The sequence below is a fragment of the Protopterus annectens genome, chromosome 17.part0, assembly GCF_019279795.1.
Source record: "Protopterus annectens isolate FY-2018-M chromosome 17.part0, PAN1.0, whole genome shotgun sequence".
In the NCBI taxonomy this organism is placed as follows: Eukaryota; Metazoa; Chordata; order Ceratodontiformes; family Protopteridae; genus Protopterus; species Protopterus annectens.
Genome location: NC_056751.1, coordinates 653,199,913 through 653,206,002, shown reverse-complemented (window position 1 = coordinate 653,206,002; position 6,090 = coordinate 653,199,913).

The following is a 6,090-nucleotide window of genomic DNA, read 5'->3' as shown; positions in this document are numbered from 1 at the left end:
ATATGGCTAGGCTGCCCTAGGCCCAGGGCCAATAGCATAGTACCTACCTATGACACAATGCACACACACACGTACTCAGTGCAATACCAGCTATGTGATGTTTAATGATTGTGACACTGATTGTGTGCAAGGTCTGTAAAGGTGTGATAGCTTAGTGGGAGTTTGTGTCTATCATGGTAGTTGGTGTCCTTGGTGTGAGGTCAGAGAAAGATGTGTCAGTTATCGGGATGCAAACATAGTAGATTGGCATATGTTGTGCCGTACTTCCCTGTGTACGACTGTGGTGTCCCATCGTAGGCAGAAGCAATACATGTATGCTCAGTAAGTGGTACTGCTGTTGAATCCAGCTCACATATGAATGGTTGTACTACCTGATGTTGTAGGCCTAAACACTACAGTATGGTGTATGTTCACATTCCCTGGTAACACTGCCTGGTGTGTTTCCTGTAGTCTGCACAGATTACATACGTCATGCATAGGTATCTGTAAGTAGGGGCACACAGTACTATAAGGTACACAGTTAATGCTCATCTGTGCTGTCATACATTTGTGTGTTGTATGTATGTGTAATGTGTGTGTAATGATGCCTGTACCATGGCCACAATAACATGTGTATTACAGCGTATGTGTGTGTACCTGGCAGCATGTATACTCTGTGACAGCAGTATGCTGGCTATAGTAACAACTGTGCACATATGTCAGGTAGGGGTATGGCATCAAAGACTAGGATGGATTACCGTTGAAACTGTAAATGTGCATTGCATTCATTGCACGGGATGACAATATTCTTCATCCATTAGCTTGATACATACCCCCAGTGTGACGTTGTGCATTGTATCCCACACAGTGTGCCGAGTGCTTGTGTATACTAGTTTGTTGTATGGAGTGTGGCAGGCACTGTCAGACAGTTGTGGGCTGAGCAATGATATGTGGTATCGAACATGTGTATCCCCTGATAGACAGATGCTATATATGGCAGTTAAGTGATATCAGTACATTTGAATATTAAGTGTGCCACATGACTTGCTCACATATTTTTCTTTTCCTTCCAGGGTGATGGTGCATCAGCGAAACCCACCTTATACAGCAGCAGAGGATCAGGAGATCCACTAGAGCCTGGTGCAGAATTACTGTGTGCTGTTTTCCAGGACCAGCCAGAACCAGCATGAGAGGGCTGCACTGTGGCAAGATCTTGTCCATCGGGTAAATGACATAGGCATGCATAACCGGACATATGAGCAGGTACGCCATCACTGCAGTGATTTAATTAGACATGTCCAGCAGCGTGTGTCTGATATCCACAGACAACAGCTTGCCACAGGCGGTGGGGTACCTATCCACTCCCCCCCTCACCAGTGTGGAGGAGCACCTCCTAAGTGTTGTGGATCAGGCCAACAACAGCAACATCCACAAACATGTGTCATCATGGAGGCTGGAGCCACCCAGCATGTTGAAATGGAGCAAGCAGATAACATGCCATATCTGTAGTTGACTGATCTCTGTACTAGTAGTTTATGCATGTGTGAGATGTGTACTGTAGCTGTTAACCTGCCTATTCTTCTGCAAGATTGATATTCTGAGCATAATCTGTACACCTGTGAAAGCCACCTGTTGTACTACTGTACTTTATCATACTCACAGTATCAATGGCACAGTTCTGGCCACTGGCAATCACTGTCATATTTTTGCAGGTCCCTCTGGAGTGACAGCAAGGCAGCCAATCCATGCTGGTGAGTGTGTAATAACAATACTATTGCTAATGACATGTGCATGTCATATGGAGGTGTAGTCTGTGCACAGGTAACACACCTACGCATAATGCATGCTGTGCATGTTTGCTGTGAGACTATGCATATCCCATTATTCTCAATAGCTGCCCCACTCACATGCAATACACAGAGCATGACACACATGTGGCAACACAGTACTGGACATTGTATAGGCATACCTGATACAAATGTATACAACACACACATGTTTGGCATACACACTACACCTTAGCCTGCTACACATGTCCAATTATGACACCTGCTGTATGGCAACCCTTCAGTATCCCACTTCTCATCTACGCAGCACACATAATATACCTAAGGGGTAGAGGCCTATCATGTCTTTGTGCAACAGTCTTGAACAAATAATACATTCATGTTAGGCAATGCTCACTATTGGCCACCTTACAAACCCATGTAACAAGTGGCTGTGTAATTGTGGATGTAGTCATGTTACTGCATGTCAGGTACAGCATGCTAGCTGCCTGTCTGGCACACATTATTATTGTTGACTGACCACAAGAAGCATGTTGATCATGGCTCACATTACTACACCACATCCAGTTCCACCGACCACAAAAGTACACATAGCAGTCATTGCGTAGCACCGTCATGTGTTTTTTTTTTTGTGTGTGTGTGTGTGTGTGTGTGTGTGTGTGTGTGTGTGTGTGTGTGTGCAAATATATGCGCCCACAGCTTGTAACACTTGCACAACATTGTTATGTCCTTGTACACATTGTGTCCCAGGGTGGAGACAATCACTGAACAACTACACACAAGCATCAAGTACACGTATACTGTTATTAACAAGGGCTGTCCACGCTTGCACTGCATGTTCCTGTGCACCACATAATCTGCATGCTGACACGTGTGCAGTGATGTTTTTCCTTGTGATACTGTCACCCACCCTAAAACAGTATTGTGTATGTGTTGGATTGCAGGTGTGTCTGTGTTTGTATCTGCTGTACTGAGGAATATGCATGTGTGCTTGTGTGCCTGTGTGCTTGTGTGCCTGTGTGCATGTGTGCCTGTGTGCATGTGTGCATGTGTGCCTGTGTGCATGTGCGCATGTGTGCCTGTGTGCATGTGTGCCTGTGCGCATGTGTGCATGTGTGCCTGTGCGCATGTGTGCCTGTGTGCCTGTGTGCATGTGTGCCTATGTGCATGTGTGCATGTGTGCATGTATGCCTGTGTGCCTGTGCGCCTGTGTGGTAATATCATGTACACATTTGTAAACTGTGTTTCCTATCTTCCTCTCAAAGGTTCTGATGTTGCTGTGGTGGAGTGCAGCAGGGATCCTGAAGCCACTGCTGGGGATAGTGATTATGATGATACATGTGTAATGGCACAGGGAGGTGTTACAGGGTCTGTTGTTGGTCAGCCAATTGACACTACACAGCAGTCAACCCCATCAATGCGCACAGGGAGCATCCGTGGTTGTACTGCCCCTGTCAGACATGCCCACAGAGGTCTTTCAACCTCAGCTATGTTCCGGGCTGTAATGCAGGCACAGGCATGTATGGAACGGTACACCAGACAGGGTCTGAGGGAGCTTAGAGCACATCGCACTGCTATGAATGACACTATGCGTGACGTTGCGTCTGCCATCCATAACATCAGCGAGATCATTGATAGACGTTGGGGGGACACATTAGATCTCTTCCACAACTACATGTCCAGGAGCCAGGACAGTGCAGGACGGTTGAGGTGTCGATGTGGACGTATGCCAGCAACATTATCAGCTGGCAGTCATCGCGGACGACAACAAACCCGCAGCCGCTCCCATAGTGCCAGTACCAGCCCCAGCAATGCTGGGTCTGTGCTGTCATTAGACCATCCAAGAAGACCATGTGCACGTGGCTCTGGACAGTCCCAGCAGGGACATGTGTCCAGTCTAAAACCCACTGCTTCTATTCAGTACCCAGTCTGGCTTAGTACCTGATACTGTCCGTAGCACCCCTGCCAGGCACAGGTACCGTGTCCATGGCCAGAGACAGTGATCTGTATGACCTGGTAGGTACAGTCTGTGGCTGTCCACAAACACCCGTATATGGCAGCCACATGGTGGAACTGTGTGCATGCATACACACACACATAATGCTAACACCTAGGGCTAACACATACACACACACATTGCAGCAACATTGCCCCATGTTGTACTGTTGTCCCTCACTAACACACACACACACACACACACACACACACACACACACACACACATACATGTCATTTGGATGTGTCAATGGCAGACTCTGGCAAACCAAGTACACACCCTGTGCATATGATGAAACTGTGCCACCTCCTGCCATCTGTAACATTGATGCAGGAACAGGGTAGCATGGTGCTGATGCACAGGGTGACAACATAGCACTGTAGTAATATTATCATGTTGTTAACAGTACAGTGTAATGATATTGTTGTGGGTATATCCGAGCATGCATGATGCATTACCTATGTTAGTCATTGCAGTTTTGTATACACCAGTGTTAATTCCCAAAGTGTACTGTTTGCACATGTGCCACATGGCTGTTGTGTGTACCTGTGCCTGCATGTGTTGGGGTGTGGACAGTACATGTGTGATGTTTGCAGCACTGAGTTGCAGGTGTACATTTGTGAACATGGTTAGCATGGAACATGACATGGTTTGACACTATGCTGTGGGTGATATGGTTTCCAAATGTCAATGGTCTGCATTCTGGTAGTATACACAGCTTACATAGCCTGACATTCAGTGGTCATGACATGGTGTCTCCTCAACTGATACACAGATGTAGGAACCTGGTGTCAGTGATATCCCTGCAGTACTACACTATATTCTTACTGAGCCACACACATCCCTGGGAACAATACTCTTTGGCATATAGCAGTCTCACGTACATGCCAACACACTAAGGATATGTCCATCCACGACTGCAAATACATACAGTGGCCTACAATGCATTCTACACATGACACACCTAACCACCACAAGGGTATCATATGGACAGATGCCTGCTTTCCAAGCCATGCTGTATTGCTGTAACACAACTGTGGCATTGGCATCGGCATGTAGTTAACATAGTATTCCAACAGTACCATGTAGGTGGTAGCACCCATCATGTAGAACGGGTAATAGTGTGTACATGTGGACAGGTGTTATCTTGTCTTTCCTGTGATATTCATATTTCCAAAGGTATTCTGCAGTCCCTCAGTGTATCACCTAAGCAAGAAGGTGTCTGTATGCATATTGGCAACAGTTGCCATACACCTAGACTGGGTGCCCATCACTCACAGACTTTGCTGTGTTTTAACATGTCTGACATATACTCCAGACATGAACCCTCACCCACATTAATCTATCTACGCTTTCATGGGTGTGTGTCACATAGTTGGCCTAGGACACAGATCACTGCAGTAGCCTGCATTGTCACCAACATACATGTATGGCCTAAGGTCTGGTAAGCTGCGGCATATGCTGGCAAAGGTAACAACTGTATTCATATGGGGCAGCCTTCACACATAGGAACTATTAAAGGTGACAGGTACATATCTGTATGTGGCACACACATACCTGATGTGTGCATTGAAATTACTGTTATAATAATATGTCATACAATAATAAAAGCAAAACACACAACACATTGACAAATGCACACATGGCATTTGTAGGATTCAAACCCCTACCTATGTTATGATACTTGAGAGAGACGCATTAGCACAGCACGCTATTCACATTACTGGATGGTTTCCCTTCTCCTGCTGTATTTATAGGGTGCTGACATCATCAGTCTTTCCAAAGAAGAATGTACATCTTTAACTATCCCTCAGTATGGGGGTTAACAATATCTGTACATTAACAGATGCCTAGTTCAGAGTCACATATGCATGCTGGCACTGCCAGGTTATGTTCTATAGCATGCTTTGTGACCACAGGACTTGTAACACACAACACAAGTAGGGGGTGTATCCATATACATCACAGATACACACACCTGTGGGTTGGTACCACTGCACTAAGCATGACAGGCCATACATATACAACTACCATTGTGCAAAACTGCCTTTTGGTTTGGTGTGTAGTTCAGACCACTCCCCCATACCCATTAACCATACTTGGCTTTCCTGGGAACAGTGTAGGATATGCAGGTCTTCACACACACCATTATAGTGGTTGACTTCAGGTACACAAATATTGACTGGGGATACTACTCAGGCCCTCAACAACATCACCCTACAGCCACTACAATTTGTGAATCCATGTGCTATGGCACAACCAGTCACCACACCCACAAGGGGAATACATCTTGGACCTGATCATCACCAACATGGGGACTCTATGTTC